Source organism: Lotus japonicus, chromosome 3 (assembly GCF_012489685.1).
Source record: "Lotus japonicus ecotype B-129 chromosome 3, LjGifu_v1.2".
NCBI classification, from domain to species: Eukaryota; Viridiplantae; Streptophyta; class Magnoliopsida; order Fabales; family Fabaceae; genus Lotus; species Lotus japonicus.
In genome coordinates, this window is record NC_080043.1 from 65,990,052 (window position 1) to 66,015,147 (window position 25,096).

At 36.8% G+C, this 25,096-nt stretch overlaps 1 long non-coding RNA gene and 1 pseudogene across 4 annotated transcripts; both read left to right on the forward strand.

The window, feature by feature from the left end:
* The first annotated feature begins 4,979 nt into the window (after positions 1 to 4,979).
* On the forward strand, positions 4,980 to 10,496 carry LOC130745351 (ABSCISIC ACID-INSENSITIVE 5-like protein 2; annotated as a pseudogene).
* Positions 10,497 to 13,971: 3,475 nt separating this feature from the next.
* On the forward strand, positions 13,972 to 21,393 carry LOC130745352 (uncharacterized). 4 transcript variants are annotated; one of them, XR_009021705.1, is made up of 8 exons: positions 13,972 to 14,192; positions 14,282 to 14,403; positions 14,513 to 14,590; positions 18,266 to 18,435; positions 18,550 to 18,876; positions 18,966 to 19,055; positions 19,131 to 19,206; positions 20,640 to 21,393. It is a non-coding gene; the product is annotated as an uncharacterized LOC130745352 (long non-coding RNA). The 4 variants fall into 4 exon arrangements; XR_009021704.1 differs by having other exon boundaries at positions 18,966 to 19,206; XR_009021706.1 differs by having other exon boundaries at positions 13,973 to 14,192; positions 18,356 to 18,435; positions 18,966 to 19,206.
* Positions 21,394 to 25,096: the final 3,703 nt, after the last annotated feature.

A 25,096-nucleotide genomic window follows, 5' to 3' on the forward strand; every position in this document is an offset into this window, starting at 1 on the left:
TTAGAAAGTAGTATATAATCTGCTAGAAATATTAAAAAAAGATACATTGAGGTTAAATGTATCTAAAATTGTAATTGTTTAAAAGATAATGAATTTTTTATATTGAAGAATAGAAGTTAAACTCACTAATTTAATGATGACACCTTGTGTCGTACAGCGATTTAGGAGACCATTTGGTGTTAAACAATTTTGTGACATAATTAATTCAACTAATATTTGGAAAAATTACCATTCATCCTCAACCAGACATTTTCTCCATCATCACTTTTAATGGTTGGGTCGAAGTGTGAGACATTTGGATCAGTATAAGACAAAAATATATCTACTTGTTGGAGTGCTTAGCCTGCACACAATGATACAACCAAAAATCTTAACAAAGTTTTATTGAATCCAATTATATAGTCTATATTGTAGTCATTTAATCATATGTCAAGTAGTTAATAGCTTTATGTGGGCAAATAAATTAATAAATAGTCTAATAACATTTTCATTAGATCAAATTTAATGTATACACATAAGTTGACTAATTAAAATAAAGCTACATGTTAACCTCCAATCAAGGCCTCAAGATAAAGAGATCTAACCCTAGGAAACTAAAAAAAAGAAAGTAACAACAGAAGAGAAAGGAAAATGGATGAACTACTTCACAGGAAACTGAATGCCTCCTATCTTTGATGAGTCTGAACCGCTGGTTTCCCCATATCCCCCTTTAATATCCGCGAGCTTTATGAAGGACTTCTTTGACTTAAGAAACTCTTTCATCCTTGTTTATGCTGGGTTTACAATCTCCATCGTTCTCACTGCTTCCAACTTCATTGCTCAGCCTCAATGATGCAAGTTCCTCTCTCAATGCCTTCAACTCCTCACCTCTGGCCACTGCACCCAACTTCATCCTTGTTTATGCTGAAATGCTCACAGAAAAATGGATTTAGATTTGCAGCTTTGCTTGAATGCTTTACTTCATACTACAATGAAATGTGTATCATATTTTCTCTCTAAGTGTGCTTGACATTTGTAAATCTATTTAATGATTATCAACTTTGATTAAAATTTACATCAATTCGTGATATGTAGACTCAATTGCAATGTTGATCTTTTTTAGAAATGTAGAAGCAACATTATATCTTGCTTATGTAAAGCCATATGATTGTACCTTCATTTTACTCTCAAACAAGATTGCATTGATTTAGCCTGTTTTGAGAAGTTCATTTAATTGTGTGCTATCACTTTGATGACCTATTCTAAATTTCCCTCATACCGAATATCATGTGACATCAAAGTGAAGCTGTTGAGCTCGCCTATAGCATGTTGTTGACGAGCAATATGAGATGGGCGGGCTAAATGACATGTTGATAAGCAAGTAGGTTGAGGAAGAGGAAAAGAAGATGCAGTTGAGGCATCCCTTCCTGTTACAACAAGTTGTAACTTGATATATCAACAAAAAAAGGGGCAAAGGAAAAAAAAGGAAAAAAAAAGAAAGAAAGAAGAAAACAAGATGTCAAAGGTACAAGCTACCACGTGTAAGACTTTCGCAATAAGAAAGCGTCGACACTGAGCATACACAGCCTTGGCAATTCTATCGGCCACTAGAAACCAAGCCCCGTCTGTAAAAGGACTAAGGCCAGTAAAATGTGCCTAAGCCTTGAGTAACCTCAAGCCAAATAAGCAAGCCTCGCCATGGCAAGCATAAGTCTCAGTAAGATATATGAAGCAGACAAAAGTTCACAAGTTGGGAAAAATAAAACTTTCATTTCATTCAAGAAAAGGGGCGAGGCCCATTACAATGAAACAACCGAAAGGAAAGACAAAAATGGTGAGGCCTATTACAATGAAACAACTAGATGAAAAAAGAACAAAAAAAAAACACAACTAACTTAAAGACAAAAGACGCAAGAAGGGCGAGGTCCATTACAACAAAATGACTAAGCCTCGCCACGGCGAGCCAAGTCTCGGTGAACTTAGCACTTTAAAAAAAGGGCAAAGGGTAATTTCTTAATGCAGATGATATTCAAATGAAATAAAGCTGTTGTGAAAAAGGCGGGCGAAAGACACGCCCATTTTCCAAAATATGGATTTACTCATTCAAAAGGAGGCGACCTATAAGAAAGGAAAGCTGATGCAACATAAAGCATAGTTTGGTATCTTCTAAACTTTACACATTTTTGCATTTTCTGGAATGACTGAAATATGATTAAGTTCTTAAAAGAATTGTTGCTTAGTTCAAGGTGACAAGATTAAAGAATGTAATTATTCAAATTTGATTGTTTAAGTATTTCTATGATATGTAATTTCCAATATACAAGTTTTCTTGTTCATTTAAGATGGATGAGAGAGAAAGAGCAACGCCCAAGGCGTTCAAAATACTATGATTCGTCATAAAGAGGCGATTAAGCATGATGATTATAATTGTTGGAAAAGCTAATCATTATTTTCAAGTTGACACATGTGAAAGACAGGTAACAGGTCACATAAAGCGTGACGATCTACTTTAGAGAGGCGAGCATGATTTGATTGGCGAGCTTCATGCAAGCCTTGAGGGACAACATGCGATCATGGGGAGGCGAGACAGTAAAGACACTTTGCCCTCATACTTCGGGCGCGTGTCTTGTGGGCTTGTGGGCTGGTCAGATACTTCCCAAACTCGATTTCCAGCGGACCACCTCCTCAGCGTGGACGGTTCGGTGACGCTTATGATTATTAGTCGCCCATTTTTCGGGTTGTACATTTATTATGTCATTGTTGACACTTAATTTTATTAGTTGCCCCTTGCGGTGGGTTGTATGTTTATGACGCCATGTTGGCGACCTATATGCTTTATAGTGACTTATATACTTTATAGAGGGCGAGCTTTATTGCCCAAGTCGAGATTAGAGCAATGTAGCCTGGAAGGCTGGTTGTGGGGGGACATCCTGGGGTATTGGTCGTGACCGCCAATCGAAGGGTTATCTCTATAACAAGTCATCCAAGGGCGGCATATGTTCATTAAGACTTGAGATAATTAAGACACTTTGCCCTCATACTTCGGGCGCGTGTCTTGTGGGCTTGTGGACTGGGCGGGACCTACTAATGATAGGACCCGCCCAGAGTTAGACCTTGGCGCGACTATAGGACGGTTAGGCGAGACCTCCATAGGGCGACCAATTCTATGGGCTGAGGATTTTTGAGGCCTAAGGGCCCAACTAGTATAACATTAGGATATTGGACCATCCCATTATAAAAGGGGAGGTCATTCATTGTAAAACAGATCTTTTCATTAATATATTACACTCTATCTTCTCCTAGCTTTGTCTGCTAGGGTTTTGGATAAGGTCTCTTCTTCATGTGAGATCTAGGTCCAGAACAGTGGTGCTTTAAATTGTTTATGGGAACATAAATTATGTCCTTATGTTTATTTACTATCCAGTAGGTAACTTAATTAGACATATGATCTATTTTGATGAGATATTATATATTTGATGATCTCAGGGCATTACTTGATTCAGTTTGACATCTATAATTTTATGATCATGTGATATCTTTATCATCTATGACAAAAACCTTTTTATTAATTTGCTGTCAATTGATTTCTTGTTTAGTATTGTCATTTGCTTGAATAGTCAACAAAGCTATGATAGTGCATTACTTAAATTTTCATGTCCATATATTGATTGATTGCATTAGGTCAGCTTACAAACATATTTCAACCAATACAAACATAACCATGTCCCTTATATCCCCCTTATTACAACAAAAGACATGTCAATCACCATAAACACCATAAACATAACCAATACACAAACAAGACCTCTAAGCATCCTAAGTTCTACATTCTTAAACTTGTTCTGCTCCTCAACCAAACCAACATTCTTCTCCATAATTCCCTTTATCGTTCTCAATTCCTCAATCACACTTTCATTTTTCAGCATAACTTCCTTCATCATTGAGAGTTCCTCAAGCATAGCATCATTCTTGACCACAAGCTCCTTCAATAGCATAGAGTCTTCAGCCTTCATACCCAGAACACTGGATTCATCTGTGTCCGCTACATCATCTACCCAACGAAAAAAATTGCAGTTTGACTCATGGCCCTGTGACATGTGAACTTCAGAAAAAAGAGGGATGAGAACAGAGGATGATGAAAATGAGGAAGAAGACCATACCTTGGGTAGATAACAACAATAAAAAGCTTTCCCTGGGTTCGCGTCTGTCCTCGACACCCTCACCTTTGCCTCTTCGCAGCATTTGCATCGAGGGTTTCCGCCATTAACAGATGAGCTACTGCCACCATTTCCCTTCGTGCTTGACCTCTGTTGAACGCGACCTTTGGAACCCTCACCCATTGTCATGTTCGATTCAACAACAAAGAGCACAGGAATTGCAGTTTGGAGAGAAATCGACAAGGAATTTTGGAGATTCAGAGGATTTGGGGATTTTGATATGGTTCTAGGGTTCACTGATTTGGGAATTTTAAACCCAATTTGAAGGGACTAAAATGATCGATTTAACCACCTTATAACTTTGTCCTACGTGGCTGAGTTTATGTGCCACTTAACGTTGGTTCCATCCCAGGGACTAACGACCCAACGTGGTTAGGAACTACTATGACCGACGGAGACAAACTCAGAGATTTTTTTCACCATTAATGATTTCTAGGGACTAATATGACCGACGCTGACTTTCTCAGGGACTAAAATGACGATTCACTCCACTAATTCACTACTCCCTCCGTTCCTATATAACTGACACTTTATTACTATGTAACTTCCTATTATAACATTTATCTCTCTTTTTAATTCTAACTTTTCAAGTTATCTACCACCAATTAACGAAGGGTACAATTGATAAAGTATAATTAATGTTCTCTTAAACTTTGTAAAGTGACAGTTATTTAGGAACAAAATTTAGCCAAGAATTAGTACCCGTTATTTAGGAACGAAGGGTGTATAATAACTCTATAACCCACCCTGGTTTGTCTTCCTACAATAAACATTGTACGACAAATACACACACACTTGTGTTGTTGTCAAAGCTTTGTTCCTCACACTGCTTTGCCTAACGCTTCTTCAATTGCTTCAATCACCACTCAACACTCTCAGATCGGTGTCCCTCTTCTACAAACAGAGGTTAATTTGTTTCTCTTCTTCGTTTTTTATGCAGTTTTATTCCTTCGAGCACACTCTTTCCTACCCATTATGGTTTATTCTTGAAATTTCGAGTCTTTGTGTCACTGCATGTCAAAAACAAATTCTGGGTATGATCCCATAGATTTTTTTTTTCCGAGATATTTTCTGTGCTACAACAGCGACTCTGAATTGGTTGCATGCAAATGGGTCTTCTCTCAAGTTATTCATTGAAAAAAAATTGTTTTGGATTCTGGGGTTTTCTGTTTCAGAATTGAATTTACGGTGATGATTTTTCCCCTTTCTGCGTTTTTTTTTCTTCTTCCTTTCATTCTGTTGTCCTGTGTCTATGTCTCACGGTCAAATAAATGGGCCCTTATATTTCAATCAAGTGTTCTTTCATTGAAGTAATAGAGGGCATTTGTTTATTTTGAATATGGGGTTTTGGGTATCAAGGGAAAATTTAATTCAAGCAGTTGTGTGACTCTGTCTTTGAGCTTGCATGCAATGGGATGAAAGTTCTGATAACCCCTTTGAAGAAATCAGAAAAGAAATGAAAAAAAATATGTGATTTTTATTTTGTCTTTAGAAAGGTTTACTCATGAAAATGAGGTTTACTGTTTTCAGAAAAGGATATCTTAAGGTTTACTGTTTTCAGTAGGTTTTATTTGCTTATACCCCTAGAAGTTTCATGTGTTTAAAGTTCATTTATGAAGTTGATTTTATTTATCTTCATTAAAAAAAAACCTGTATAGTGGGTAAAAAGGCTGACAATTCTGTCTAGTTTTTGTTGTTTTCATGGTTTCATTTTTTAAAAGGAAATGAAATGCATTCTGCTGCTGAATTACAAGATCTCTGATCTTTTTTGCTCAGACTAGTATGAGTTTTGAGTTATAAAGTTAAAGTTATTATACTCATGAAAATGCTGCTCTGCCCTTGCATGCATATCATGTTTGTCAAAACAATTTAAAATTTTCCTTGCTTCCTTTCAATTGACTGTTTTCTTTTGTGTTCAAATGCGTGCTCTTACTGGGCTTGTTGGCTTTTGTAGATCCTAATTTTCTGGGACAGGTTTGAAGATTTGGATCAGTTGCTTTCAGTTTTCTGGTGATTATAAAGTTGACTGTACGATATAGAGTGAATTGTAACCAATCATTAGTAAATGGGGATCCAAACTGTGGGGTCTCAAGGTGCTGGAGACAGTAATGGAAAACGGTCACAACTCCAGCCTTTGATGCGGAAAAACTCTATGTATGGTCTCACACTTGATGAGGTTCAGAATCAATTAGGCGATTTAGGGAAACCACTTAGTAGTCTGAATCTTGATGAACTTCTAAATAGTGTGTGAACTGTTGAGCCAAGTCAATCCTTGGAAATGGACAATGAAGGCACAGCACAAGCTAATCAAGCTGCTCCGCAGCGTCAGGGTAGTCTGTCATTAAGTGGTGCACTCAGCAAGAAGACAGTAGATGAGGTTTGGAGAGATATCCAACAAAACAAAGATAGTGAAAAGAAGCCGCGAGACAGACAGCCTACGTTGGGAGAGATGACGTTGGAGGATTTCTTGGTGAAAGCAGGTGTTGTTTCAGACGCATCGTCAAATAAAAAGAATGATGGTACTACTGCTGGGATTGATCCGAATGTTGTAGTACCGCAGTTTCCTCCGCAGGGTCAGTGGATACCGTATCCACAACCACAATATCAGCATCCACAACAAAATTTAATGGGGATTTATATGCCCAGCCAGGGTATAGCACAGTCATTACACATGGGTGGTTGCGCTTTGTTGGATGTTTCTTATGCTGATAACCAGGTGGCACTGCCTCCACCTCTGATGGGAACAGTGTCGGATATGCAGATACCCGGAAGGAAAAGGAGCGCTCCTGAGGACATGGTGGGGAAGACTGTTGAAAGGAGGCAGAAAAGGATGATCAAGAATCGGGAATCTGCTGCCCGTTCAAGAGCAAGGAAACATGTGATCTTTCTCTGTCTTTATTTTTAGTTCTGTATGTCCTTATTTTTCAGTTTGTTTTCTAAAAGCACTTAACCTGAATGATAAATATTGTAAACAGGCATACACAAACGAACTGTAGAATAAAGTCTCACGTCTTGAAGAGGAAAATGAAAGGCTAAGGAAACGAAAGGTTAGATTCTGCTTTGAAGTTCTAGTAATTTCTTTAAGTATGTTTCGTCAAATCCCTGAATATAATTTCACTCCTCAGATTGAGTAGTTTCTCGTTTTGTTGATTACATTATCAGAATAATATAGAATACAAACTTAATTTCGGTTATTACATTTTTTATTTGCATTCTTCTGGAGATAGGAAACTCAGCACATTATGATTCTTCAGTCAAGACCTGACATTTGGACTTAATTCTTGGGTGGCTTTGAACTTAAATCTAACATTTGAATGTCATTAAGAGTTTCTTTTCTGCATGAGTTTGTATTTAGTGTATGGTTATGGTGGCAAGCAACTCATTACTTTCTCTCTGGAGCCTCTTGTTAAAAAGTTTGGTACGTTAATGGAAACGGAGATTCAATACGCAGAAAGATTGTTCATTGTTTAAATTTTTCTGGGATAAACTATGAGGAGACGAAAATTTTAAACATGTCTTTTAGTTAAAATCCTTTATCTTTTGAAGCAATGATGGGGAAAGTGAATTGTCCTTTCATATATTTTTCTTCTATTTGTTCATATCCATTCTTTTTTTCTTTATAACACGTGGATGCATCTCAGTTAATTTTAAACATGTCTTTTAGTCTCAGCCCCTTTCCAAAAGATTAAACAAATGGATAGTCCAAATACCTTGATATTCTTGGCCGAAGTTGGATGTTATCCATGCTACTTTATCATTGATACTTTGACAGGCAGGATGATATAAGCACATGATTATTAGAATTTTTTCAGCAATTAACTGTATGTATAAGGGTATCACAATCACAACTAGTATGAGAACACTAGGTGAGGACATAGAAGGTTTTCTTATAACTATAGGGGCGCACTAAAGGACAACTTTGAGCCCTAATCTTTTTATCTTGGTTCTAGAAGTTCTCACTGCAAATATCCATGATTGCATGCTTTTTGCAGATAATGTAGTCTTAGTTGAAGAAAATAAATAAATAGAAGGTTAGAGGTATGAAGAAAAACCTTGGAAACAAATAGCTTCTGCCTAAGTAAAAGTGATATTGCCAAATGAAATACTAGTTTAGCAAGAGACACACAATTGCTAGCATAGAGTAGGATTTTGGAGAACATTCAATAACACAAGCACCGCATTTTGAGTACCTTAGATCCATCATACAAAATGGTAGGAGATATATCATGAAAATGATAGGGAGGTAGAGGGGCATGTCAAGTGTAAACTATAGGATCCAAACAAGTTGGATGAAATTGAGGAATGCTTTGAATGTGCAAAGAAAAGTATGATAGGATTAGACCTCCGATTGTGAAGGTCTATCGTAAGAAGGGAAGGAAGGTGACAGGGGATTAGAACCCTGAGAATAGTGCTAGCTATTAAGTAGCTATGACAGTTACTGGATGTAACTAACTGAAAACTACTCAGTTATATATACAGTTAGTAAAAGGGTGGGGAAGTTAGGAAATTAGTTGGAACTGATTTGGGAGGGAGAGTAACTAGATCTCTCGAATTAGCCACAGAAATTGTATCACTCTTTTCCTTTCTCTGTCCTTCCTCATGTGGGGAAATCAGAGCAAATCTATAAGAATTCTTCTCAGTTTACTTTGAACCTATCAAAGTACCACTCAAGTTTAAAGAAAATATATCCTGCATAGTTATAAAACGTGCAATGCAGTATGGGATTAAATGCTGAGCAGGAAAGAACCAACAAGAAAATAAGTTCAGTGTCAGTTAGATGAGAATGTTACGATGGATTAGTGTATACACATGATAAGATAGGATTAGATATACAATCAATAAAGAGAAAATTGGGATTGCTCTTATTGTAGAAAAGATGGCAGAGTCTTGTCTTAGGTGGTTTGTGCATATTTAGAAAAGACCCATGGACAAACCAGTAAGGAGGGTTGACCAGATGGAAATTGTTCGATAGTTAGAGATAGAGATACACCAAAGAAAAATTTAGAGATAACTGGTATATCTATAAACTTAATAAACGACAAGATATTATGATCTCGTTTGATCCGTGTAGCCAATCCCACCTAGTGGGAATAGACATCATCGTTGTCGGTATTGTTAGCTTTTTTCCCTTTTCCTGTTTTCATTCAAGACAAAAGGAACTTCTCTCCTTCCCATCTGTGCATTATCTTTCTGTTTTGGTTTTTTATTTTGTAGGAACAACATTTTTTTGGACTGTGATGCACCATGTATTTACAGCTGTCATTCATCCTATCTTATCATGTATATTGATTACATTGTGGATTGACTCTAGCTGATGTTATAATAATTTGACTATACTGATATTTCTTGATTTAGAGTTTTATGAAATGTTATTCATACTTGATAAATCAAGTAATTAAACTAATTTTCTCTACTTAAGTCATCCAAGTCTGGAATAACGTTTCATATCAATTCATGTGAACATACCAAAACTAGCAAGCATGGTTATGAAGTTATATATAATTTAAGGGAGTGTTTGGGTAAACAACTTAATTAAACTCTTATGGCAATAAGAACTTGTTCATAAGCTACTTTGAGAAACTTATTGAAGTAAGCTAAAAATAAGGTTAGATAAGCATAAGCTATTATTCGTATGTTAATTGGAATTCTGAACAGCTTATGAAAATAAGCTCAAAACAGCTTATAGGTAGGCCATAAGCTATTTACATAAGCTTTCCCAAACACTTGCATATGAGCTTATGGCTCGAATAGGCACTTCCTAACAGGGCCTAAATCTCTTTTGTTTTATTATTTTGATAAATACTCTATGGATGACACCTGATCTATGCAATGTGATATATCTTTTGTGTTGCTTCATACATGCTTACTTCCTTGTTTGTTGTATATTATTAGACTATTTTATTAATTTTTTCTCCTCAACTTGCAGGAGCTTGAGCAGATGCTTCCATGTACACCACCTCCTGAACCTAAATATCAACTTCGCCGAATAGCATCAGCTCCACTCTGAGATATGTAACAATAAGTTAGTGGTTTGTAGATATGAGTATCAGAGAATGCATATTTTGGTGTTTTTTGAGGTTGACACCTTCCTTCTAGTATCACAGGCATAGCTATGTGATGCAATTTGCATCCATTTGCTTGCTTTTAGTTATCATGAGGTTTTATATGTCTCCTGTCTAAAGTCCTTCAGTGAAAGTTGTTGTCAGAGTTCATTATATGATCTTTTTAATCATGGGTTGAGTTTATTTTGGCTTGGGGATAACATAATCGTTGAGTCATGCCATTTTTGAAGTTATGGGAAAATAGGGTCACTATTAATATTCTCTTTTGAGATGTTCAAAAAAAAAATCATCTATTACTACAGGCCAAATTTTATAACATGTTTCTTTTTAAATCAAACAATGATGGATGAAAGACATTTGCTTTTAAATCAAACAATAATGCTCTTGAGACCTACATTCTCAATGACATAAGAAGACACGTTTCTCCCTTGCTCTACCATTTTGCCTTTTCTTTTTCTAAAGATTGCTATATCATTTGAGTTTTGTACTGTGACTTTTCTAAATTTTGCGCATTTTCGTTTTAGTTTCTACCACATACCACTTAATTATTCTGGAAATTAGTTTTGAACTTGGGAAATTAATTTGAGAGTGTAATTGGCTGGTGTAGTTAGAAATCACCCGGCAGCAGCAAAAGTAATCCCCCTTTGATTTTATAGTATGACAAGCCCAAAACCAGCTTTACCCTTGGGAAACTTAAGGCACCGTGGTCTGCACTCATAAAAGAAGTGATCCATCGACCCACCAACACAGCCATAGTCCTTGCTGCCACTACCATTCCTGCCGTCTTCCTCACCCTCCTCTGTTTAATGTCCATTAGTACAATGACAAAACAAGTTAATTAGTATGAGTTTTACCCAAGCTTTTCACTCCTCTCTGTGTTCTCATTAACACATTTTTAGTGACTTTGGCCGGTCTGAAAGCTGTATAGATTACAACTCCGGCAGAGCCGTTGAGTTGTAAAGTTGGAGCAATGATGAAAATAAGAAAAATCAATCATGGAAATAAGAAAAATTTATATTTTCGCTCAGATGTCAAATAGGCATCCAAAATGGTAATCAAACATGTCAATTCTGAAATTATTTTGCTTTCTTGCATTTAGCCTTTTTAGGGGTTCGTGTTATATTGTGTCCTTTGTATGAGAGGACTTTGCATGAGAGCATCCAGAAAGCAGTGTATGTGTCTTCTAGGGAAACAACTTTTCCAAAAGCATCCATAGTATATACATTCAGGAAAGGATCTCAGCCTAGTCATCGCATACATGGCACATCCTGATTCCCTTCTCTCATTAAAACGTGTTTTAAATTCCCCTCTCTCATCTCTTTTCCTTCTCTACCCTTTCAATCCTCAATTCTTCTCTTCCAGTCTTCCCTCACCGACGTCGTCCCTTCTCTCATAGCTCCCTTCCTCTCTTCCCCTTCCGATTGGGACTCCGAGTCTGCGCCCTCCTCTATGACAAAGCCTCCTCCGCTACCGCCACTTCCATCTCCCACCTCAACACTTCCTTCCTCCGCTCGCACCCCGACGACATCTACTTCACACTCGACCAACCTCCCCCTAAGGTAAGGTACCTTCCTTGCTTTTTCAACATCTCTCCATTCAAATTCAACTTTCATGGTGTGTGAATTTTCTTTCTCTGGTGACGCAGAATCAACCCAAAACATCTTTCTCTCGCGATTTCTTCTCATCTGAGTTCATCTTCACTCACGCTCTGTTCTTCTCATCCTCTAACTGCAGCGAGTTCTCAGTCACTTATCATCATTCCCTTCCTCAGTTTCGTCATTGCCAGCCATCTCAGTCGTAGCTCTAATTTTCCAACCCCCAAATTTTGCACAGTGTCGTTGTTCGTGAGCAGTGTCGTTCTCAGTCGCAAATTTCCATCCTCAAACCATGAAATCCGAATCTTCTCATCTATAGCATTCATGGCCACTCCGAGCAGCATCGTCACTCTAGGCCTCCCTACCCTCTACGGCGCGACGACTCAGGTATCTTAATCTAATTTTTTGACGGTGGTATCTTCATCTTGATTTAGGGCTTAATTGATTTAGGGGTTTCTTGCTTTCATTGCTTTAGGGTTTTCAGTTTCCTAATTTTCAGATATCGTCTCCACGACCTATGTTTCTTAATTTTCATCTTCACAGGTGGTTAGGTCTGAATCCTCCTCTTGCCATTATGCCCTCATCGCCATCCTATCTCAGGTATGTTCAAGCATGATTTTTTATTATATTTTTTATAAAAATAATTAGGTGATTGATTAGTTGCCTTATTAGATGCTGAAATTGTTGTTTAGTTGCCTTATCTGCATTTAAAAAAATTGTCTACAAGAATTAATTGATTAATTGACGAATTAATTTTAAATCAAAAGGATTTGGACTCTTTTTGAGGTGATTCTTTTTTTTCTTAGAAAACAAAAGGAAATATATAGATAAATAAGAGGCTTGGTGAGCCAAGCACACAAAAAATACAGGGGAAAGAAGGATAGCTCTACAAACAGCTAACCAGAAACCAAAGTAAATCACCCCCACAAAACAAAACCTAAACAATACCTACTAAATACAACCCAAACCAGCCAAAAACCTATACCCATATACAAACCGAAAGAGCCCATCAAGTCCAATCAGCTATAACCTTCTCGGCGAGACCTAATGTTCTGAGCAATGCCTTGAAGGGCAACCTCATCAGAACAATCATAGGACAAACCCAGCTGTTTTCCTAAAATCAAAGCCGCCCTTGCCCTTGCCCTTGTCATAACACACAAAGTAACCTTGGTAGTCGAAGGTTCAAAAAGCACCAACTGACCCGAAAGATCCGACCCAAGACCTGAAGAAGAGTTAGCTTCATGCTCCACCTCACCAACCGAAAGCACCGCCTTCCTAGACCGACCACGGGGACGAGGTGACAACGAGGTACAAAGCCCACCAGCAACCTTTTTGAGGTGGTTCTTAAGGTGTATCAATTACTTCCACAAAAAAAAAGGTGTATCAATTACTAATTTAATTAAATATTTGAAGTAATTCAAAAAATAATTAAAAAAATTGAATAATATTACGTATAAGTTTTATAAGAATATAAATAAATTTCTTATTCAAATATGACAATGTAATGCTACTATATAGTGTTAAAAAAAACTATAGTGTTGATACAAATTTTACATGTCCAACCCCCACACAGAAGAGGATAAGTATTTTTATCTTTTGTTTTTTTTCTTTCTCTCCCTCAAACGTTTTCCTTGGTTTATATCAAGACTAGGATCGAAAGGCATTTAGTGAGAAATTTAATTAATAATAATGGTGTGGGTGGGCAATAATTTCGGATGCGACTGAAAGAGGGGGTGCAATTCCTAAAATTGGGGTGATGATTTGAATTAGGTTGTTATGAGGAATAATTGGCACAATTTAATTTGATCATTTAATAATTTTGTTGAGTCGGCGGTTATACGTTTTCCAAGTGATCAAAGGTTGGAAAAATAATCAATTATTATTATTTATTATAGTTGAGGAGAGAGAAAATCAATCCTAATAATTTCATGGTAACAATATTTACTTGCATTCAAAATTGAAAATCAATCCTAATTTCCGGTGGTCAACATGTGAAAAATGAAAGTGGGCTGCAGCTTGCAGCCCAATTAGCCCAATTTGCTAGTCAAAGTGAATACAAATATACAACAACTTTCTAGTTTGATTATTTATCAGTCTGACAGCCATTCATTCAGATTCAGATATCGTCATCCTTACTTTCAACTCATTCACATGACATCTTTCTTAACCCTAATCCTTATGCCCCCTTCTCTCTCATCCTCTGTTTCGCCCCCTTCTCTCTTCCTCTGTTTCTCCCACCCCCCCCCCCCCCCCCCTTCAAGATCTCAAATTCTCTCCTTCTTTGAGATGGATTTCTTCAATCAATTCATGTAGTAGTGATGCAGATCGAGACCTAATTGGTATGTTTCTTCCTACCTTCATCTCTGCTGGATGGATTGATTGTTGTTGTTTATATTATTTTCATATCTTTTCTGCTTTTGTTTTTCAGATGTGTTTCGCCCCCTTCTCTCTTCCTCTGTTTCTCCCCACCATTCAAGATCTCAAATTCTCTCCGATGGATGTCTTCAATCAAATTATGTTGTAGTAGTGATCCAGATCGAGACCTAATTGGTATGCTTCTTCTTACGTTCATCTCTGGATTGATTGTTGTTGTTGTTTCTCTGTTTTTGATCCTTATCTGTTTTTTATTTTTTGACATCCACATCAAATCCGCATCCAGATGTCTTCAATATACAGATCCAGGCCACATCCAGATCCAGGCCACATCCAGATCCAGGCCACATCCAGATCCACAGAGGTACTCTCATACTTAACACATACCATGTTCCATGTTTGAATTCTAAATTAAACATACCATGTTCCATGTTTGAATTCTAAATTAAACATGTTTGAATTCTAAATTAAACATGTTTGAATTCTAAATTAAACATACCATGTTCCATGTTTGAATTCTAACAAGTACTAATCCACAGAGGTACTCTCATACTTAACACATACCATGTTCCATGTTTGAATTCTAAATTAAACATACCATGTTCCATGTTTGAATTCTAAATTAAACATATTTGAATTCTAAATTAAACATACCATGTTCCAGGTTTGAATTCTAAATTAAACATACCATGTTCCATGTTTGAATTCTAACAAGTACTAATTAAGTTTCATCACTCTTCTTCCTCTTCTGGCTCTGCTGGCCCATCTTCTTCCTCTGCTGGCTCTGCTGGCCCATCTTCTTCTGCTGGCTCTGCTGACCCATCTTCTTCCTCTGCTGGCTCTCCTGCCTTTCCTGGATTTCCTGTCTTCTGCCAATAAAAGGCTCCATCAATATCTTTCTTCAGCCTGTTGCGCATCCATTTCATGAACTTCTTTTTAGTGATTTCCATGTTACCATGCGGTAACTCACACGCTTCTTTTGCTAGTTTATCAGCAGAGTTATTAGCCTTTGAATCCACCCTCTCAACCCTCAAATCCTCAAAATTAAATTCACCCTTCTTCTCCAATTTCTCTCTCTCAAAAATTAAATTTGCTTTTGCTCTCACTCCATCATTATCCGTGTAAATGATAGCTTTCTTGCACTTTAACTGCTCCAGTAGATCTTTGGCCTTGAAGACAACCCTTTCTTCGGCATCTTGGTGATGCTTACCATCTAATAAGCGCTGCTGGAAGCATTGTAGAATTCTCAACTCTCCATGACGCTTCCGTCCTCTATCATACTTCCGTCCAACAAGAACTCCTCCGATGCCGACCCGCATCTCAGGTGTGTTTACACCCGTTGCATGTCCATCGACATAGAAGCCGACAAAACCTTCAGGTGGCTTGGGCCATGTAACCTTCCGATGCCCCTGCCCCTGAAAACAAACAAATGAAAACGAAACTAAACAATAGGATATATAATGGAGTTCACATCAATATATTGTTTAGGCAAAGGCTACGATACAATAGCGATAATGTCATGTATTGGTGCATGATAGCTTTCCCACCATTGATATAATCATAAAATATTGGACGGTTGAGATTGGAAGAATGAATTGACTACACTACCCTCTTTGCACTCTCTCCTATTTGGTGGTTCCACGAACTTAGTGGCTTGGAACGGATACAGTACTACCTAGAGGGTGCAAGGACCATCTGCAACAGCATGTAAATTTCTCCCTAACTGTGAAACAAAACACACTTTTCAGAACTGTTTGGTATGCTATGGCTTGGTCAATTTGGCTATGCCGGAAACTCGGGGGGGGGGGGGGGACGATTCTGAAGCAGTATTTGAAAGTGGCCAAATTAGGGCGTGACAATGGCTTTCCGATAAGGTGCAGGGCTTCAGATTTTGAAATTATGAGTGGCAGGTGCAACCAGTGTTGTGTATCAAAGCAGCGTGTTAGCAGTATTTGGGTTGGGACTTGGAATTCTGCGAGGTGACCATGACCATTATCAATCGTTTTTTAGGGTGATTGGGGTGTTTGGCTGGTTACGTGAAACCTGGGTGGGTGAAGATTGAGAGTACTGAATTCCTCTCCTCTGATCTCCTCGTGACACTACTGCTGGATGATCTTTATTTTTGAATCTTCCCTGTTTGTGGCCCCTGATCTGTTTTAATTATGTTTCTTTTTACTTTGTGAATCTTCCCCTCGTGACACTAAGTGCAATGGCATAGATTATAAATTTAAGGCTACTTCAGGGGTAAATTTGTCAAATGAGGGTGATGCAATCATACACCATTTGAAAGGGTGATGCACCCTAGCCTTTGCCTATTGTTTAATAATCATAATAAACATGAAAAGCGTAGAAATCATAATCATGATTAACATTCTTGATAATAGAAGAAGAGATATGATGGAGTCCGTGGGAAGCTAAATTGCAATATACAAAAAAAAAAGAGAGGGATACCTTTCCAAGAGTAGAACAATATCTAGCTAGGATTGATGGAGTCCATTTACTCCATATCGTCATCATCACCTTCGAGATCTGACTGTCTTTGTCTTTGACTCTTTTGTAACCTTGAGATCTGTGCTGCACACTGAAAGAGGAAAGAGGAGGGTAATGCTTTGTAAAGGATTGTTGTCTTAGGGTTTAAGGGATGGGTAGTGGGCTTTAGTTTATTTTTTTGGTCAAAGTGGGCTTTAGTTGTTCTTTAGTATAATTATAAGAAAAAAATAGAGGGATAAAGTTTAGTAATAATATTAAGGAAAAAAGCTATAGAGGCATAAATTATGTCTGTGCTATACGTGTCCCATTACGCAGGGAGCACATTGAAGGTATCCCCCTTTAATCTCGGCCACACAAATGATAAATAAATCTTATAGATGCACGTGTTATTTCCCACAAAATTATATATGCATCTTATAGATGCATAAACAGCCACTAGTTATTTAACATATTTTATAATAAAAAATTATTATTGCTATTTAGTCTGCCATCGTGAATTCAGACTCTTGAAGAGTTTGCCACACTTGAAAAGGCACTGAAGTCTGGTACACTTTCTGAAGATATAAATAGCTTGAATGGCAATAGCTTTTATCAAGTTACAAAACGTTAACTTTCAAATTTTCAAAAAAAAAAAATCCACACTTTCATTTTTTTCCTTTTTTACTTTTTTCAATTTTTTACATTTTATCAATATGATAAAGCTTAACTCCCATCTTAGACAAATAAAGAAATGAGTTCAGGACAACATCTTAGTATTCTATCTAAATTTTTATATTTTCTAACATGTTTGACAATCCTTTTTAATTTTATATTGATTGCCTAGAGATGTGGCCAATCAAGTGCTTATAAATGGTAGTGCAAAATAATTGAGCTATCTTTTGTTTGAGTTAGACCTCCCTAATTCTAATATCTAAAAATTTTGATCGTTCAAAATTTCCTACCGACTTTTCCATCACTAAGAGTTCTTATCCATTTGTTTATGTTTCTACATAATTTCAACCTCCATACCATTAGGTATTGATGGGTAATACTTTTTTTTTTTTCAAAACTTGATGGTTTTAGAAATGGAACCAAATTTTTTTTTATAAGTCAAGTAATAATTACATTAAAAAAGAGTATAAGGGATACTCGAACCCAAAATAAAATAAAGAGAAGCAAAGTGGACAAGATTTTGGTGGTTACTTTAAATAACCACTAATGTGTTTACTTTGGTAGTTCCCGTTGACAAGAAATCACATTTGAAAGTGAAGATACAAAGCAAAAAAAGAAAATGATAATTGATTAATTAAAATAACTCTAAACATGGAAAATAATGCTAAATTGACCCCAACTTACATCCCACTCACGTAATGATGTACCAAAATTGATTCCCACTCACATTTTCACCTTCCGTGTTTAAGAACATAGAGGTCCATAAAAAAAGTTTAAGTTTGAGGAGAAAAAAAATATAGAAACAAAAACACTACAGAAATTACAATGGAATGTAACTGCCAAATGGAGGATGGTTATTTTCAATGATTGTGAGTTAGTTTTATTTATTTATTTGAAGGTTTGTTAGATCTCCTCTATTATATTGCATTAATGCAATTCATATACTCAAAAAAATTCATGTTATTCTATGCTCACATATGGAGCCAAGCAATAGATCTGATGCATCCAGAACCGCTAAAGCACGAGCCAATCGGAAACATATTGTGTCTTCCAAGAGGATGAATGCTGGTAAGACTTCTTAATTTGTATTGCAAGCTCCCATTCAAACTTTGTAGTTATTCATCATTTTTCATTCTATTCAATGTTTGCACCTCTGATATCCCCCTTTTGGGATTGTGACAGGTATGACGCAATGCACTCCAAAGTCATGTGAAAATACTCCATCATCCAGTAGAAGTCCTTTCTCAAATGTCACCAACAATCTATGTAATCCTATTAGCTATTCGGAGTCTCCATTGATGTTGACCGGTGCTATACAAAACAACAAAGTTACTAACAGATTGGGTGATTCAATCCACCGTAGGAGAAATGATACACCAGGAACTGAATCATCCATGATCCATTCTAATCAATTTTTAGTTACTGGTACCTTACCTTTCTAGGTGTAGGAATTCTCATGGATTTCTTCAATCAATTCATGTAGTAGTGATGCAGATCAAGACCTAATTGGTATGTTTCTTCCTACCTTCATCTCTGCTGGATGGATTGATTGTTGTTGTTTAGATTATTTTCTTATCTTTTCTGCTTTTGTTTTTCAGATGTGTTTTGCCCCCTTCTCTCAAATTCTCTCCGATGGATATCTTCAATCAAATTATGTTGTAGTAGTGATCCAGATCGAGACCTAATTGGTATGCTTCTTCTTACCTTCATCTCTGGATTGATTGTTGTTGTTTCTCTGCCAGATTGAGGATGGTTATTTTCAGATGATGATGAAGATATGGAGTAAATTGACTTCATCAATCCTTACAAGACTATAGCTAGATATCTACTCATCGAGAGGTATCCCTCTCTTTTTTTTTGTAGATTACAATTTAAGTCTATCTAGCTACTATATTTTTTTTGGTCATCTCGTGAAACTTCTTTTACTTGGTTCAAGTCCTAAGGAAAATTTTAAATTTGATAATGAGAAAATCTGTAAACTTGTTGAGAAATTTTATAAAGATGTTTTCCACGAGATGAAAAAAAGGAGTTGGTCGTTTAATAAAAACATAATTATTTAGATGTTTCCCGAGATCTTAATTCATGGAAAAATGTCTAGTTTATTAGCGTTTTACTAGAGTTTAGTTGAAACTGAAAAAATAACAATATTTTCAATTGCTTATAGAATTGATACATCTTGTTTTAACACTCCATGTTTCAATAGCATATTCAGAGAGTTTTTTTTGCAATAAAAGTTGTTATTATTCGAATTCGCAACAAGATTGAATATGACATTCTCATAAACTTATTGGTTGCATATATTGAAAGAGAAATTCTTAAGAGTATCTCCAATCGTGAGACCTTATTTTAAGTTCTTAACACTATTCAAATGAGTTTGAAGTGCTACATAGAGTATAAGCAACTCATAAGATTCTGATGCAGATTTAACTCTAACTGTGAGTTCCTATTTTACTTTAGTTTGGTCCTACAATACTCACATATATTCATATTTTTTAATTCGACATACTTTTGGGTTGGTCCTACAATACCATAATACCATGTGAGTGAGTGGGAAAAAAATAAGTTTTAATCTAAAATTTCCAAAAAGCAAATTTCCTTATAGGTTCCTTATAGAAGGAATAAATGTTAAGTTTAAGGAACGAGATGATGCCACATCGTTTGCTCCAATTGACAATTTTTAATAATGAACTGATGAACTGACTAAGGTACAAGGACAGAAGATGCTCTAAGTATATATATCTAAGAACCAAATAATAATACATAAATAAAATTTATTTCTGATAAACTCTTAATGAACTCGATATATAGACAAACACACACACACATATATATATATATATATATTAATGAGGTAGATTAATACGTATCATCTTAACATATTTTTTGAATGGAAAAAGATAAAGAGCACGACTACATGTGGCACGAGAGGTGACGAAGTGATTTCCACCGTATGATTAACTGATTTCCACTATACATAGATTTAGTTTTTTCAATCCGTGATTGTAAAATTGAAAAATGCACCGGTCGTGCTATAGGTGTGCTATTGGCTGTCGTGTCAAATAGCTACGCTCTTTTTGAATTACCTAAATGTTTAATGTTTTTCACTTCATTAATTATGAAAAATTATGAGAACGTAAAATAGCTCTAAAATGTATTTTATTTCATTTTTGCTAATTTTCACATGGAGCAACTGACTTTACTTGAATTCTTCTTTTAATTCCATTTTATAATCTCGTAAGACTTTACTCTGTTTATGCTATAATTGTTTTCAGATATTTCTCATGCTCTATCAACAAGTAAGGATTTCACAAGAGTCTAATTCTTTTGAAGTATGGTGCAAAATCACCATTGAAATGTGATTTGTTGGGAATTTGTTACGAAGATGTATGGTCTCTTCACACGTCCTCCGACGTTCCGATGAAGATGAGGATCATGTTGCTAAGTCGCAGGTTATAAGTGCGCATGGTCCTTTAGTGGTGGTTGCTGGTACTGTAGGACTCAGCCAATATGATGTTGTTGTTGTTGTCGCGTCTGAAACTATGACAGTGGGGTCTTTTGGTATCGTTCTTTGCGTGTCGTTTCGTCCATTGTTTTCTAGGTTCAATGGCAATGACTATTGCTCTAGTCTTCTTGTTTGGTATGCTCGTTTGACCGAATCAAAGCGTGCATGTGCTCCTTCGACGGTTGAGGTGACTGCTATGCTGCAGAAGTTAGTCATGATGTTGTTGATGTCGCGCCTGAAACTATGGTTTGAGACTATGACAATGGGGTGTCTTTGGGTGTCGTTCGTTGTGTGCCATTTCAACAATTGTTTTACGGGTTGTGATGGCAATGTCTTTTGCTCTAATATCGTTGTTTGGTATGTTCTTCTGAGAAAATTAGAGCGTGCACGTGGTCCTCCGGTACATGATGTTGTTGTTGTTGCTGCGCCAGAAACTATGGTATGAAACTATGACAATGGAGGTCATGTTGAATGGATTTGTGTTATTTTTTGTTGTTTTTTCATTGGATGGATCGTTGTTGTCTTGTCGAAGGTTGTATTTCATTTTTGCTTTCTTTGCTGGTGCTGTACTTAATCCACCTTTGTTGTGCTTCTCCACCATGAATTTGAAAGCCAGCCCCAAAAATGATAGCCAACTGCGGTTTGAGCGTAGGGACTGATTCCATCGGATTTCGGCACATTCAGGTAGGTATGGAAGAGATACATGAGATTGGATCTAGGTGTAGTGGTCCTAAATTGTGGGGGAAGAGCTACGACTACAAATGATGAGCTGGTGTTGCAACATATGTGAAGACGTGAAGGAGGTTTTGGCCATGGAGGTTGCCGAACGAAGGTGACAATATGGTGTGTAGGGGTAGGGTCTTAGAGGTGGTGGTGGTGGCCAAGAACAAGTGAAAATAGTGGTAGAAATGCGTCGACCAAAAGTGATTCCGGTGAATTTAAAGATGAGAACTTGTTTGGAAATGTTGAAACTTTATAGGTCAATTAAGTTATTAAATTAACCCTCAAATTTTTATACTATTCATTGATACGTCGTGCAACACTTTTTCAGGTGCTGCATATTAGAATTCCTTAAGCTCGCTAGGTTTTACCAACAAAAACACCCATGAAAACCACATTAAAAACATCATAAACACTTATACTAATTTATTTTTAATAAGAAATCTAAGATTTTTTGGTAGAGTAATAACAACTTTAAAATGAGAACATTTTTTAATTGATAAATTCTGTGGTACCCATAAAATATTTTGGGTATGATACCCGCATTGAGTAATTTAATAGATGATTATTATATTTTTTTAGGTAAATTTTACATTTTCTCATTTCATTTTACTATTCAATTAATTTCATCTCATAAAATTTGTTTTTTTAATGAAAAATGGTTTAGTTGTAGAGATGAACGATGATAGTTGAGATACGGGCAAAATGACCATGATTGACGGATGAACAAAGCCTAAAAAAACACAACCTACAAATCTCATGTCTCTAAGAATGAAACGTTACATCACTATGATAAAATAACATCAAAATTATAACTGTACATGCTTCTTTATTATTGAATTATCTCATTTTGGGCACCATACATTGATTTGAGTTAAGGTACCATAGCAAACACCTTTTTAATTTCTAATTTTTAAATGCTGTGAAATTATCATTTCTATTAAAAAATTATAAAAGTAAAAATTCATTCACACAAACATTTTTTTTTCATTACATTTTCACTCACATTGTCTTCCATCTATATTTACATTTCCTATTACTTCACCTAATATTTCACTTAGAGTGTTAATGAACCATTATTCTAACCATAAAATTACATGGTTATAAGAAAGTTGATATTTTAACCAAACTCATTCAGCTAAACAGGTCGAAATTTAATGAAACAAAAAAACTCATAAAAGTTCAATAAAAAATAGGGGAAAAAGAATTCTCCCATTTATTGTCAATAATGTTACTTACACATCTTTTTTTGAGGTGGAAGAAGTGGAATGAGGAGAGAGATAGGAAGAAAAGAAAACGTAAGAGAGAGAAACTATGAGATGTGATAAATGATAAGAGGCGAGAGATAAAACAAAAATAAGTGGAAATGAAGTGTTTAAAAAATGAGGTGTGTATATATAATTGTTGATTTATTGTGCATATTATATTATAGTACATAACTTTGAGTTTTTTGAACATACATAACTTTGAGTTAGATGATCAATTTTGGGAGTACAAACATTGATTGAACCATGAAGTGAAGGGTGGTGTGTTACTTGGGGTAGTAGTACCTAGGGTTGTCCAGAAAATTCTGGTCCGACCGAACCCGTAAAAATCGTCAGTTCTTTTGCTGAACCGATTCGGACCGCGGCTTACTCGGTTGAAAAAAACAGTTTAGAGTGGTTCAGACCGGTCGGTTTCGGTTTGGGCTCTAGACTGACCGAACCAGCTCTAATTTTTTTTGGCTTAATTGCACTTTTGGTCCCCCAACTATTGCCTTCTAGAGAAAGTCGTCCCCAAACTTCAAAATTAGCAAAAAAACGTCATCCAACTATACATGTCGTTGCACTTTTGGTCTGCCGTTTGCCTTCCGTGAGAAAACTAACGTGAGAAGCTGATGTGGCTCCTTCACACGTGGCTCATGTGACTTTCTTCAGAGAGCTTGATGACTAGACAAGTCACATGCTTCTCACGTGACTCTGAAAGGCTCTAACGGTCATCTCCCTCCTCCATCCTCTTCTTCACCATGGAACCATTTTAGAGTCACGTGAGAAGCATGTGACTTGTCCAGTCATCAAGCTCTCTGAAGAAAGTCACGTGAGACACGCGTGAGGGAGCCACATCAGCTTCTCACGGAAGACAAATGACAAACCAAAAGTGGAACGACATGTATAGTTGGAGGACATTTTTTGCTAATTTTGAAGTTTGGGGATGATTTTCGCAAAAAGACAATAGTTGGGGGACCAAAAGTGCAATTAAGCCTTTTTTTTGAAGTAACCAGATAAATAGACCCACTAACACCTTTAACCTAATCTCTTCAGCCTCTTTCACCATTCATCAAACCCTAGCAGCCACATTCCACCATAGCAAACCAGATTCGCCACCACCTCTCTCACCACCTGCAGCCATTACCTCTCTCACCAAACCCGCAGCCACCATAGCCTGACCCCTCACTCTATTCTCTCATTTGTCTCCAAACCCTCGTTCTCTCCCTCTCGTTCTCTCACTCTGTTCTCGCTTCTGCTACCACCACCACAGCTGTTCCAGTGCAGTGTTCTCCCACGCCGTCCTCCCGCTCGCGACCACCACCACATATCTCGTTCTCGCTTTTGGAAGAGGATGACATGCACATCCACCAAATCTATGATCTTGAGGAAGACGAAGACATGGAAGCTCTCTCACCACCAATCTGTTGTTTTTCACCTTCATCATCATTTCTAGTGTAAAATTTTGATTTTTTTGATCATTGTTAGTTTGTAAGTTGATTTTAATATAGAATCAATGTATTTTGTTACAGATCTGATGTTTATCTTCCTTATTTATTACAGATCTATTTCTTCGACCTTCTTGTTTATTTTTTGCGTTTTTTTTAGATATACAACCCGCCCGAACACGACCGTCCAAACCGACAATCGAAAAGAACCGAACCCGAACCACCCGCCACCAGTGAGCGGACGGTGGCGGTCCTGGTGGTTGTCACCCGACTGAAACCGGATTTTGGGCCCGAACCCGCCCGAATCCGACTGTTGGACAGCCCTAGTAGTACCATTTCTCTATTTCTTCTCTCTCATTCTTCCTCTTCTTTTTTCCTCTTCAACACCACACCCTCTCTCTCTCTCTCTCTCTCACACACACACACACGCACAATCATCTTCGACACTGGAGTCTTGCTGTGAATTTTCCTCCATGTTCCTCTCTCTCTGAGGATCCTCCTCAACCCATGGTTCGTAATTCCAATTTCAAAAGCCATCGAATTTCAATTCTCATCGTTTTCACCTCGTTCTTCCTTCAGATTCTCTATTTCTTCTTTTTTCCTGAGTTCAGTGTTTCCAAAATTAGGGTTGTTATTACAAGAATCACACACTTCGTTTATCGATTTCTGAATTTTGAGCTGGTTTTTCTTGAAACTCACTCGTAATTTTTCTTTGTTTTCTTTAGTTTCTGAGCTTGATTGAGCTTCTGATTCAAGCTTCTTCGGATTTTCCTGCGCGCAAATTTGAGTCGGCGCAAATTATTGTAGCCTAAAGA